General features: G+C 36.4%; 1 pseudogene; it reads left to right on the top strand.

The window, feature by feature from the left end:
- Positions 1-3649: 3649 nt before the first annotated feature.
- On the top strand, positions 3650-12769 carry LOC137995780 (uncharacterized; annotated as a pseudogene).
- Positions 12770-13468: the final 699 nt, after the last annotated feature.

Below are 13468 nucleotides of genomic sequence, written 5' to 3' on the forward strand. Positions count from 1 at the left end.
CATATTTTTATCCTTACCTTCAACTCCCTCACAATTCTTTTGAGATGTTTCACTTCTGAACGAAGCCCCTCAACTTCTCCCTTCAATTCTTCAAACTGTTGAGTAAAATCAGTAGTGAATGAGGTCCATTCACTATTCACTTCACTTGATGGTAATGGTCCCTGATCATGCCTCATGCCAAAGTCCTGTAGTTCTAGATCATCCTCCAGCAGTGAACTGTAGCTGGAGGAATGGTCATGGTGTGAAAGAGATGAATTTGTGTAATGGGTTTGTGGCTGGGGTGGAATGTGAAAAGGTGATGTGGTAAAAGTGTTTTGCGTAGGTGATGTACGTTGTGTATTTAATGGTGTGATGGGACGGCGATTGGCAGTGGGTGTTACTGTGGATGGATTATAAGTGGGTGGTATGGATTGTGTTGGTGTAATGATATGAGGGTTGGAAGTAGGAGTGTTTGGAATGAGAGATGGCTTGTGTATAGATGAGGGTGGTTGTGATGGTGTGAAAGTGTGAGGGATGGAAGTGATTGTGTGTGTGGCATGAGGTGTGTCATGTGACAAAGATTGTGTTGATACAGTAGCTGATGGTGATGGTGACTGTTTATGGGGGTTGTTTGGGATAGTGTTGGGTGTGACAGGAAGTGCTTGTGGCTTTGACTGTACTGATGTGTCGGTAGTTTCATCAGGAATTACAACTGTACTTGTAGGTGTTCTGCGCTGTTGCAAAATGCCGTTTATCCTCTCTTGCTGTACAGATTGTTGCAACTTTGAAAAGAAAATAGTGAATTTTCTTTAATGAAAAGTAGTTCATATAAACCATCGCATATTATATGCAAAATATATTCTGGTGTTAAAAGTTCACTACTTGGATACATGATACATGTAAAACATATGCTGGTATAAGAAGTTCATCCAAAAATAGATGGGGATGCACAGTTGAGACAGAGATGAGGGGCTTGGGTCACAGCTGGAGCTTCATCCAAAAGCTGGCTGGGGACAGACAGCTGTGGTCAGTTTCTTTGTTGCTGCCCTGTGTGCCAGTGCAAGATAGGCAGTGATTGAGTGAGTGAATGAAAAGTTCACAATTTGGAAAATGAGGGAAATTGACTGCACATTTCAAATTAAGCATAAACACCACTAAAATTAGGCACTGAAAGGTAATGAGTCTTAATCAACAGCACTAAATGCCCACCCAATTACCTTTTTTCTTTCCAGCTCATTTTCGTTATCTTCGTTGTCACCTACAAAATAAAATTTGAAAAATAAAACAGTCAAAGGTGGCTAAAAAAATGGGTACTACAGTGTTGAAAATTAGTACTCACTAACTCACCAATGCAAGTGTGAAAAGAGTACTGATCAGTTGATCACTGTGACTGTGGATTGCAATTTGTCTTTCTTTTTTTCTTAGGGGGTTGCTGATCAGCTGAAAAATAAATCCCATTAATTACATATCAATCATACACCTTTGTAGTCTTTTGCAATAAGAACAAAACGCACAACAATGTGCACATAATATTATTTCTTCAATGGTTATTAAAATCCAAGACATAACACCACACGGTAAAATGAAATCTAAACCAAATCACTTAGTTACTTAACAAACAAAGAAGCCTAAGCCATGTATAAGTATTATACTGTTATATTATAATATAATAACCCAAGTTATTGACGGATTTTGATTGGTTCTTGCCTATGATCTATTAGAGGACAGACGCACGATTGACGTCACCATCAGCTTTTATGCGAATAAAGTTTAATTCTTTATTATATAAAACAAATAGATTCCATGTTGCTGTGGGTCTGTTCAGTAATAGATCACAGAAGACGTCAAAATGTGGTAAGAACATCAGTGACACACTCGGCTATCGCCTCGTGTGCCACTTTTTTGTTCTTACCACATTTTGACGTCATCTGCGATCTATTACTGAACAGACGCACGGCAACATGGAATCTATTTGTTGAGTAGAAAACACGAGCCTGCGGCTCATGTTTTCTACACTTCTTGAGTGTTCACAAATGTCCGGAGTGGTTTGTCACAGTGTAATACACGGCTTTGACTCCTTCATTTGCTTTATGATAGAGAGGTTCATGAAAAACAATAAAACACTCTGATAAAACATGGACTTTTAACCAATCAGAGCATGAGGAGGGTCCTATCTATATTTTTAAAAGTAAAAACAACAGCATGAAAAATAATAATGGGTAAAAAACTTACCGTTATCACCCTTCCCTTGATTTCTGGATGTCTCTGCCTCCTCTCTGTCCTCGCTATTATCTACATTAGGTCAATTTGAGACAAGCCAAGCGGTTAGCCATTAATACAATTAAGGAACACAAAAATAAAAGAACTTGTAATACAGTTAATGCCCAGGGTAGCCAATCAAACATGCAGCAGTCAAACCCAACTGAACAACATTTTATTGTTCAAGTGGTTTTAGGTTTTATTTCATTCGATTGAATGAGTATACTGAAATTAATATGAGATTTGTTTAAATACACTTTGATTGAATCAAAATAGTATTTTTGTGAAACTGGTTTACATTCTTATGCTTTTCTTTAATTTACCTTGCTCCAATACATTTTCCCTCACTTTCTGGGATGGGTTCCGTTTTCTTTTACTGCTTTTATTACCTGGGAAAATAATAAAATTGCTTCTGATTATAAATGTAGTTGTATGTTGCATTATTTTATTTTTACAAGTGAGTCTATAAACATCAAAAATTGAAACTTTATCGTTGACATCACCGTGAGCGTCAGCAACTTTCTTAACCAAACTTGCCTCAAACTCTAGAGCCTTTGCCTTTGTTCCTAACAATAAAGAATAAAAAGACTTAAACCTTTTTCCTGACCCTTTTCAAAGAATGATAATGCAGCATGGAGAGTTAAGCAACTTTAAGTGGATAAAATTTCTCAATTAGCTTTGAAACTCCGGCAATGTAGCCCTGTTTTACACCGGCCAGTTAATTTGAAGAAAGGCCGCTTAGATTTTTTGGAACGTGGACTTTGGTCTGTGAGCCGATTTAAACGACCATCTAAAGCTCACGCTCGGTTAAACTTAAAATCATCTCGGTTTGAAAGTTCTATTAGTTTAAGAAAATTCGACCGGGAGTATAAAGAGAAGATTTAAAAAGGTAATCGAAACAAAATTGTTTTCACTTAATAACGGAGAAAGGCTAAACGGACTTGTGCTGCGTACAAAGGATTGATTTCTCACCGTAATCCGGGCCGCAATGGCGGCTGCCGCATTTACGTCCATGTGATGCTTTCAATGTTTTGAATTTCAGTGACTGGACAAGTGCAGCTTAAAGCCTCAACCATTAAAGAGTTTAAGATATATGTACTACTTAGCACTTACCGCATACTTTCAAAATTTCCGCCTTGTAAATGGCAATCCTTCCTTTACTAATACCCGCCGATACATCTACCGTTCTGCCTTCTTTAAGTTCTACGTTCTCGCCAACAACTTTTTTTCATTAACGACACTTACGCTATTTTCGTTCACCCATTGCACAACAATGAAAACCATCTTAAGTTAATTGCAGATTGAAGAAAGCAAGTTTATGCTTAAGTTAACAATCGAGTATTCCACGGTCTTCCACGCACAAGCGACCAACCGAGAAGATTGGAAAAAGGCGCCAAAGTCACGTGAAATCATGCTTCGTGACTGTGATTGGTTTCACATGAGAGAATCCGCTGGATTAACCGATTGCAGTATCAATAAATCAATAACGCGTGGCGTCCTGGACGATCCATGTGAGATGGTCTCGAGGATGGATCCAAGTTGTGTTGGTAATTGTGCGGGAAACCTACTCTATACAGAGATAAATCACGAGAATGGAACATCTTTTAGATGCTCGATTTGTTGCCGATCGTTGTCGAGGAAACAAAGGATCGAAAGTCACTTAAGTTCTGTCCACGGCAAAAGTAAGAAATTGATCCATACTTTCGAACAGTTCTTGCATTCAAGGGGTTTTAAAGTTATTTTCATTAAGTCTTTATTTGATCTCTTTGTTCTCTAATAGTGGAATTTAGCAAACGAAAGTATAAGAAATACCTTGATGATCCCAGTGTTCCAGTACCAAAGTCGACCAAATATGACCTCACGAAAAATTCAAACTTGTCTTCACCGTCCAACTCATCTTCTTCGTTGACCCTTCAGTCTTACTTTTTTGCTCAACAAGAAATCGAAAGGGAACAAGATCATTCGACTTCATGTGAATATGAAGGCACATTGCAGGAAATAGAGAACGCATATGCGGAGTCCCAAACCAGCTTGGAGGAAATCCAGAGCACGAGCATTGTAAATGAAAACGAAGCCGAAACACTACCTTCTTGTGAAACACTTACATGTTGTTCAGGAGACACTGACAGCGAGTGTGGGGAAATTTCGTCCGACAGTGACTCTGATTCAGTTGCTTCTGGGTTTTTCTCGGAGTCTGGGGACTCAGATACCGATTGCCAAGATTCAGTCGATTTGCCTGATGATGAAGCACGGAATGACAACCTCCCACAAAAATCATTTTCAGCCCAAGAAGAAGCATGCATGTCTATTCTTTCATTAATTGCAAGACACTGCATCACGACTGAGGCTGCAAAAGATATCATTGATTTGTTAAAATTGCTCTGCCCAGCAAACGAGCTATTGCAATCTTTAACTTACTCAAATGTGCAGAAAGTGTGTGGAAATTGTACTGTTTTCACCTATGACATTTGTGAAAATTGTCTCCGTCTGTTTCCAACAAACGTGGAGGATCAAGTGGTCTGTTCAACGCCAGGCTGCAATGGGTATGTACATATCAGCACTTTGTGGGCATGCATAATTTAGTCTTTAACTGTACCCAAATTCACAATTAGCCAATCAGAAGCCTATTGTTGACTGCACTGGTATCCTATGATCAAGTCACTGACCTGATACTGCACAATAGCAAGGATTTTGGGCTGAATTTGGGTATGGTAAATAACTAATTGTACCTTATTGTTACGCTTAGGTAGCTTATCAGAATTGTTTTGTCTAGCTATAGAGTAGTTTTGGCTCCACTGCATCTCCAAAATATGAACCATGGCTCCACAAAACTCACCTGACGTGCCACTGAAACATACCAATACCGTAGTTATTCGGTTATAAGGCGCACGGTTTTTTCAAGAAAAATCTGTCTTTGGGTGGCAAGTTAGTGCTAAAATTGGGGTGCGTCTTATAGCCAAGTATTTTTCGCGCAACAAAATCTTAAGATCCCAATTTGAGAAGAACTTGCAGTTTAAACAACACAAGAAAAGGACAGTAGTTGTCAATTAAAAAAACGACTTCAAGAGAAAAGCAAACAAACGGAAATTTGCATACATGCTTAAAAGCATGTGCTCAGTAACGTGATACTGATGACAACAACACAATCGTTCGAAACTTGTTTCGAATTCCGAGAATCATGTTTGTCGCTCGCATGAAAAGTTTCTTCTCTGAACACACAGTGTGGAGATAAAACATACCTTCTTCGTTCATCCAACCTTTCTTGTGCACTGAAATTTGCATCCTTGGTGGTGTGTTGATATTCAGCTGTCGAACGCCTTTGAATATGACTTTCGGTGGGAGTTTTTCGCCGTTCGCTTTCGCTTGAAGTCTGAAATCTGAACTCTGACTATTTATTAAGTCGGAAGGTTCAAATAAAAGTGTATGTGTTGTATGTTTATCATTTCTGGTGTCAACTTTTAGCTTTTGTTTTTACATATATCATTAAATGCGTGACTTTTTCACTTTGTTTACGTTTACAAAAAGAGTTCGCATGCCAATTGTGTAAGGATAATTGCTCTCAAATTCATCACATCCTTTTGATAACTCTCAATTTTATGGTGCGTCTTATAACTGAGTATTTTCGCGTAATTTTCAGTTTGAGAACTTAGATTGATTAAATTGCTAAGTTTGGGGTGCGCCTTATAACCGAATAGCTACGGTACATAAATTTGATATCACTGGCTGTCATTGCATGATTTCATGGATTTTGAGCTGAATTTTGGTACACTTTGCTTATCTGAGAAACTTAATTTTTTTCTTGCAGTCTGAGGTATAAGGGAAGTATCCACCAGCAAGGGAAGAAGCTGCACAAAAATAGTTTTGTAACTGTTGACATCTTCAGTCAACTGAAGTGTTTGTTAGAACGTAAGTAGAACCTCGGCAGTCTTAATTCTGATTTGTTTTACAATAATTAACATGCAATATCTGAGTGAACGAAGCATTTATTTTTATGGCATTGCCCTCGTAAGATCAAAATGACTGTTGAAATAATTTATTTCGCAGTGGGGGGGGGGGCTAATTTGATTTAGTCAGTAAACTACCAAATAATTAAAAAAAACCCAAGCAATTAATATAAAATTAATACGATTCATAACTTGCAAATTGAATACTTTGAATAAATTATGTATCAAAGTAGACTAGATAGATAGATAGATATATCACAAATTTAAAAAAAAAATTGGAAGACGTATGATTCACAACTTAGTAAATAAGCAATTATTAATTTTTTCTTTAAGGAGAAGGGATATGGCAAATTATTCAGGCGAGAAGTGAGCAATGTGGAAAAGAAATAATCACAGACATTATTGATGGGAAATATTATACAAGATTGTGTGGACCTGGACAGTTCCTGAGTGATATATCCAACATAAGTTTCATCTTCAACACAGATGGTGCTCCTTTATATTCCTCCTCAAGCATATCCCTTTGGCCTGTGTTTTTAGCTATCAATGAACTTCCATCTCCAGACAGGTAGAAAAAAATTATTGAAATCTATCATTTCCTGAAAACGTAAATATTTAATCTACCTTATATCCTAAGTTACCTAAAACTATATTTGAGTGGAGCCTCATCAAAAGACAATTCTTTTTTATTGTATGAACCAAGAAGAAATGTTTCTTTTTACTTATTTAACTTTTTTACATCGTAGGTTTTCAAAGACAAATATGATGCTATGGGGTATTTGGCAGGGAAAGGGAAAACCACCATTCAATGCATTCTTTGAGCCATTTGCCACTCAAATGAACAAACTGTACAAGGAAGGTGGGTGTTTGAGACATGCCTTCAAACAGTATTTAAAGCATCCTATGGCAACCTAAGTGTTTATTCAAGTACTCTTATTGTTATAGTTTAATCTACATGGTATTGTTGTAATTTAAACTGGACTCATTAGCTACCTAAGCCAGGAGCCTAACAAGCTCCAGGTCATCGAGTGTGAATAAAATATGTTAATGTTATGTAAATAATTGTATCTCAATTTTGCAGGTACTGCTCAATAGTGATAAAAGTCCATTACAGTACATTAATTCACGTATTCACCTAGGGTACATTTTTCACTTTCCATTTTAGGAGTAACCATTGAGTTGCCACAAGAACCTTCAACAGTAAATGTCAAAGCTGCTGTACTGCTTGGCTCAACTGATTTACAAGGGAAGGCATACCTTTTATATATGACTCAACATAATGGTGAGGGTGGTTGTCTGACATGTGAGGAAAGTGGATTTGTAGCTGCCCAAGGAAAGGGGCATACCCGATGTTACCCATACAGGCCTGCAACTGAGAGGGCTCCCAACAGGACTATGACAACATTTCTGGAAAATGGTATTAAAGCAAATCAGAGACAAAAAAAGGTGACTAACTTTAGTTTGGAATCTTGTATGGATAGAGCATATTATGTTTTAGCCATTCATGAAAATTTACTTAAACAATTATTTTTACCCCCAAAAAAATTATTTATCTCATTCAACCTTTGGTACCAAAGAAAAACAAGAGTACCATGGGACATGATCTTATTTGCATACTAGCAAGCTGTTTCTGTTTATAAGTCTGTTTTTTCTTATTATCACTAGCATATTTTACAAGTATTCTAGCATGCACTTTACTCTTGCTTTGCATATAATTGTGAACATTAGATGTACATATTATGAGTACTTATAAAAAATAAATGTGATGTTAAGTTTAAATTTACGTAAAATTTAAATGTTGTTTATGGCAGCCATTCACCTAGCTTTGAGTACAATTTGTTACATGTAGGTTGCAGGATTGTTTGATGTCTCCTGCTTGGCCCTAATGCCCTGGTTTGACATTGTTCTTGGGATGGTTCCTGACTACATGCATGGATGTTTGTTGGGTGTAACAAAGACTCTTCTGTACAAATGGTTCTCTTCAACCAACCATAAGAAGGAATTTTTTATTGGTGGCCAGGTATGACTTGATTAGGGAATAAAAAGAATTATTTGTTGGATATTTATACTAGAAATTCAATGCTTTTGCTTTTAAATGTTGCTTTTTTTTTTTTTCAATATCCCACGATTGATTTCAGTTTACAGTCAAATTTTAGTCAGAGCAAATGTCAAGACTTTATTTTAAGATACAAATTTTTTGCTCTTGTTTTGCATATAATTGTGAATGTTGGATGTACATGTACATATTGTGAGTACTTTTAAAAAGTGGCCGTTTTTATGCTAGAGACGTTAAAGTCGTCTCAAGACAACTTTAACGTCTAGTATAAAAACGAGAAATAAGACAGACGCATTTAACGTCTGACGACTTTCATGTCTTGTTTTAAGTGTGTCGTTGAGACGCACTTAACAGACGACTTTAAATGCTTTGAGTACAATTTGGTACATGTAAGTTGAAGGATTGTTTGATGTCACCTGCCTTTGAAGGTTTTTTTTTTTTTTTTTTTAATATCCTACAAGTGATTTCCATTCACAGTCAATATTTTGTCAAGGGAAATGTCAAGACTTTTTTTAAGATACATAATCTTTTATGCACTTGTAGATAAAAAAGATTAACAAACGCATACTTCGAATGCGACCCCCAGATGTATTAGCCCAACTTCCAAGAGACCTGGAGAAACATTTCAAGAACTTTAAAGGTACGGCTGCAATTACAATTGTAGAAGTCATAAAGCCACAGTATTAACTTTTATACCCTGCAATAGGAAATACAGCCAATTGTAATACAGAAAGCCGTTGTATATTCGACGGTTTTTAACACCCAACCTTCCCATTGTGATGAGCGTACTGTGTGTTGCATTGATTGTGTTGGCCACATTTTTTTTCTATGGCATGGTATAAACTAGTTCAAAATGCAATTGTATCTTGTGGACCTATACCATGGAATATCCCACTTGCCACTTGTATTTTCTTGGTATACACACTCACTTTGTGTATACATAACTGAGAAAATTCAACTGACTCATGGTATTTCCATGGTGTACCACTTGAAAACGTTGCATTATTAACTGGTATTTATGCGGTGCCTTTCACAGAAAATGTATGACTTGTCTTTTGTTTTTCTAGCCTCCGAGTTGCAGTCGTGGCTTCTTTATTATGCTTTGCCATGTTTGGTTGGTTATCTGCCAGATAAATACCTCCAACATTTTGCCCGCTTCTCAGAAGCAATTTATATACTTCTTGGTAGTGAAATCACTCCAAGCCAGTTGAAGCGAGCAAGAGATCTACTAGACAGATTCTACAAGGACTTTCAGGCTCTCTATGGTATGAAGTGCATTTCAGTTCCATCTTCCTTATTATGATAGGCTTCATGTACACGTATATCTCAGCTAACAAATGCTAAAGTGCAAAGCATGTGCCCATAATTCCTATGAAATTTCATGATTTAAATCAGAGGTAATTGAGATTATGTCCAAGGCCACTACATGTACTTCCCTGTACAAGTGAACATCGTTACATGTCCCTGATATTGTTCAGTAATGTTTTAAGTTAACTTTATCTGACTAATCTTGTGGTTGTCATAAATAATGCTCACAACGAACTATATAGTTTACTTGTGCGATGACCAGGTGCCACAACTCAAATTCACAGTTGTACTTCTTTTTAACTTTGTTGATTAAAAAGATTTCTTTTCCATCGGCCTCATGAGTCTTGTCAAAGCTGTAGTAAAGGTTGCAAAGAACTATTTGGTCATTTGAAGAACTTGTAAATGTCATAGTGTGTATTTTTGTGTGTACACTGTTCATAGTCAATAAATATGATTTCCTTAAGATGAGATGCACGCAGTCGCTCAAGATGAAAGCTAAATCAAAGGGACAAATGTCAGACCGGTTTCTGAAGGCATGTGAAAAATCTAAAACAACTGCAAAACATGTTGGTCTGTTCCTTAGAAGTCCTTAATTAATATAAATGTAATCATCATTTGTAGGAAATGGAAGTTGTGGTCTCAACGTGCACAACGCAGGTGCCCACCTGGTTGACTATGTTGAAGGCTGGGGGCCACTTTGGGCTTGGTCCACCTTTGGCTTCGAAGATATCAATGGGACACTCATGGATTTTTGCCACGGCACTGGGAATGTTTGTAGACAGGTAAAAAATGCCATTCATATTCTTTAGTTAAACAATAGCCAGTATGTGCCATATAAATACAACTTACATTTGAAATATTCACTTTGCTTATAAATCAAATAGTCAATTATGTTATGTGCTTGCCTTACTTAACAGTACTGTGATGGTAGAAGCAATTTAAAATTCACTTTGGCATGGACTCACCTGCTTACCTCAAGGTTGTACATTTACTTTTTGCGTGCCTGAAAATACTACTTTTTTCTCCTTTAATTATGACCTTGTCAAATTAAGCTTAATAGGTCCATCTTTTGACATTTTTTGTTTTAATAATAAAAATTTTTACCACAGAGTGACATACAATGAAAAATTACACAGTAAAGGAGAGACTTTTTTTTCTAAATTATTGACTGACACTATGTTGTTTATAATCTCAGCTGATTTGGATGTTGCATGCCCAGAGCCGTCTTATTGAGTGATGTTGAGCTAATCACAGCTGGAGCAAACAAGGAGTTTATAACAAGAATGCTGATCACGAAAAGAGGGTATATCAACCATGATTGGGTTTTAACCCTTTAGTGCCCAAGGGGTCTCCCTTTGACGAGTAAAATCGTCTGGCGTTAGACAGAGTAAAATCTATAAGTCACTGTTGGGCATTAAAGGGTTAAAGGAGATAGTTTTTTAACCGTTTAGTTCCCAAGGGGTCTCCCTTTGACGAGTAAAATCGTCTGGCGTTAGACAGAGTAAAATCTATAAGTCACTGTTGGGCATTAAAGGGTTAATTGTATTGCTCTCTAGTTTTTAACAAGCAATTGGAAATAATGATATGATATTTTACTTGCAGAAGCATTTAATAATGGTCTCTATGCTGAATTAAAGTCTCTACATAAGCCATTGTAACTTAGCAGGTTCTTAACTTCCATTTCTGCAACAATGAAGGGACTTGAGTATTGTTTGTCTCCCCAGCTGGATGGGAAGCTAGTCCATCACAGGCTACTTCCAAACTTATGACAGGTTTCCATGACAATTTGAAAGTATAGAAATATGCTAATTCGTGAAAAGAGGCAATGTGAAATCATGTCTTGTCAAATAACTCATTTGAGATGGGCTCAGAATGCTAAACAGTTAGGCCTCTGAAATATATTCCTGGTGACTGCTTCACAGCAAGGTAGATAATGGCTTAATCTACATCTGAACTCTTCATGGGTATTATGACATGATTAATTTATTAATTAACTTGTTTACAGGTTGAAGAACCTTAAAGATGCTAAGGATTGTCAGGTTGCTGGAGGAGCAAAAAAGCTGGCAGGGCTTCCAGTACATTTGGTGAATGAAGTCCTTTGCAAGTGTGGACCTGACAACTTCAAAGTCTTGAGAATTGTGAGGAATGGGCAGGTTTTTTTCAGTCGGGAATACACTCGGATGATCAAGAGAAATGCCTCTGTGGTCTTGCTGTCAAGTGGGATAGTGGGAGACATAAATTTCTTTATTTGGAACAAGGTGTCAGGAAGAATACTTGTGGTATATAAAGTAATAGAGCCCAGCCTGGACAACCCATTCTTCTTTGATGATGCTGGTTGTCACATTCTACGACTGAAGTCTCAAAGGTACTCCATTAACCTCAATACTTATTTATCAGAGTCACGCAAGTACAATAAATAACTTTACTTCTGTTAACAATAAACAAATATTTCAGTTGAAGACCTAACTCTAAAAAAAGTCTCTAAAACTATACGAGCTTGCACATAATAATTATGTAAACTGTGAAACAAATTTTTACCAACCAACATTCAGAAAGAGGATAAATTTAGTATATTCAAGTGTTTGTTGAAAACTCAATATTTTGGGCTTGCTTTTACTCCATCATGAATTATTTTAAATTGTAATTTCAACTTTTTATTCAAATAGGATTTTGAATATTATTGTTGAAATGTTGTATTTTTATGTTTTATTTTCATTCTTATGTAATATGCTTTTGATCATTGCTTCATGAAATTAGTGCACTATTCACTGTATTAAAAAATCTTTTGTGTATTTATATTGTATTTATTATTCATGATCAAGGGTTGTCTAATGTCATGTATAATAATTTTATGATCTTCTAGCAATGAAACTGAACTTCAACTGGCAGAAGTTGCTGAAATTAAAGAAAAAGTGTTCTATTTGGAAGGGAACTCTGACCAACCATGCCTCGTACGCCTGCCAAATTTCAATGGAGTGTGTGGCTAAAGCAATTGGAGACATTGCAAGCATAAAAAACATTAGGATGGAGTACAATGTATTCTAAATAGTAAAATCCCAACACAACAAAGGGTGTATTTACACTTGAAAAATTGAAGTTTCACTTAGGTGTTGAAGTTGTTAAAATAAACACAATTTAATTTTGTTATAGCTTATACTACATGTATACCCCACAACTTTTGGTGTCAAAATATTGCACTAACAGTTAATGCCTAAATGTGTTATCAACCTTGCCATACTCTTCTTCTTCTTTGAATCTTTAAAAAATGTACAAAAAATCAAGTGTTCACAGTCGAAGTGTCCTCACTATAACATCATAGTTCTTGAATTACATTGGTTATACTTTTAGTTCTTTTGGTATTGGTTTGTTCGTGGGATTGCTGGGCTATGTTTGGGGTAATATACTTAGTAAATTTACATTAAGACTTTAGAAGTGTACTAGGCCGTTCTATTAAGTTTCTCAGGCAATTTCTCTCTGTCAGTAACAAAATTCTGATTCCCATAGATTCCCAAGAATTCCAAGTCCTGTCTTCAAGCTCATAAGCCTTCAGATTGAGCATTCTCAGAAATTCCCAACAATTCCTAGAAATTCCCAGTAATTCTAAGTAGCATTTTTATAATTCCCAGATATTCCAAATAATTCCAAGGTTGTGCATTTGCTCTAATTTGCATGTCTTGGAAATCTTTGGAATTCTTAGGAATTCCTAGGAATTCCTAGTAATTCCAAGTTCACTGGGAATTTAGTTCGCAAGGGAAGGCCCACAAGGCCGAAACAGTACTGTCTGCAGTTAGTTATACATATATATATATATATATATATATCAATATATACTATCAGAGCTATATAATATCAATATATATATATATATATATTTGAATTAACAAGGCTGGAAATCCAACGATGTAGTCCCAAGCTAGTAGGA

The sequence above is a fragment of the Montipora foliosa genome, chromosome 3 (genome assembly GCF_036669935.1).
Source record: "Montipora foliosa isolate CH-2021 chromosome 3, ASM3666993v2, whole genome shotgun sequence".
Lineage (NCBI taxonomy): Eukaryota > Metazoa > Cnidaria > Anthozoa > Scleractinia > Acroporidae > Montipora > Montipora foliosa.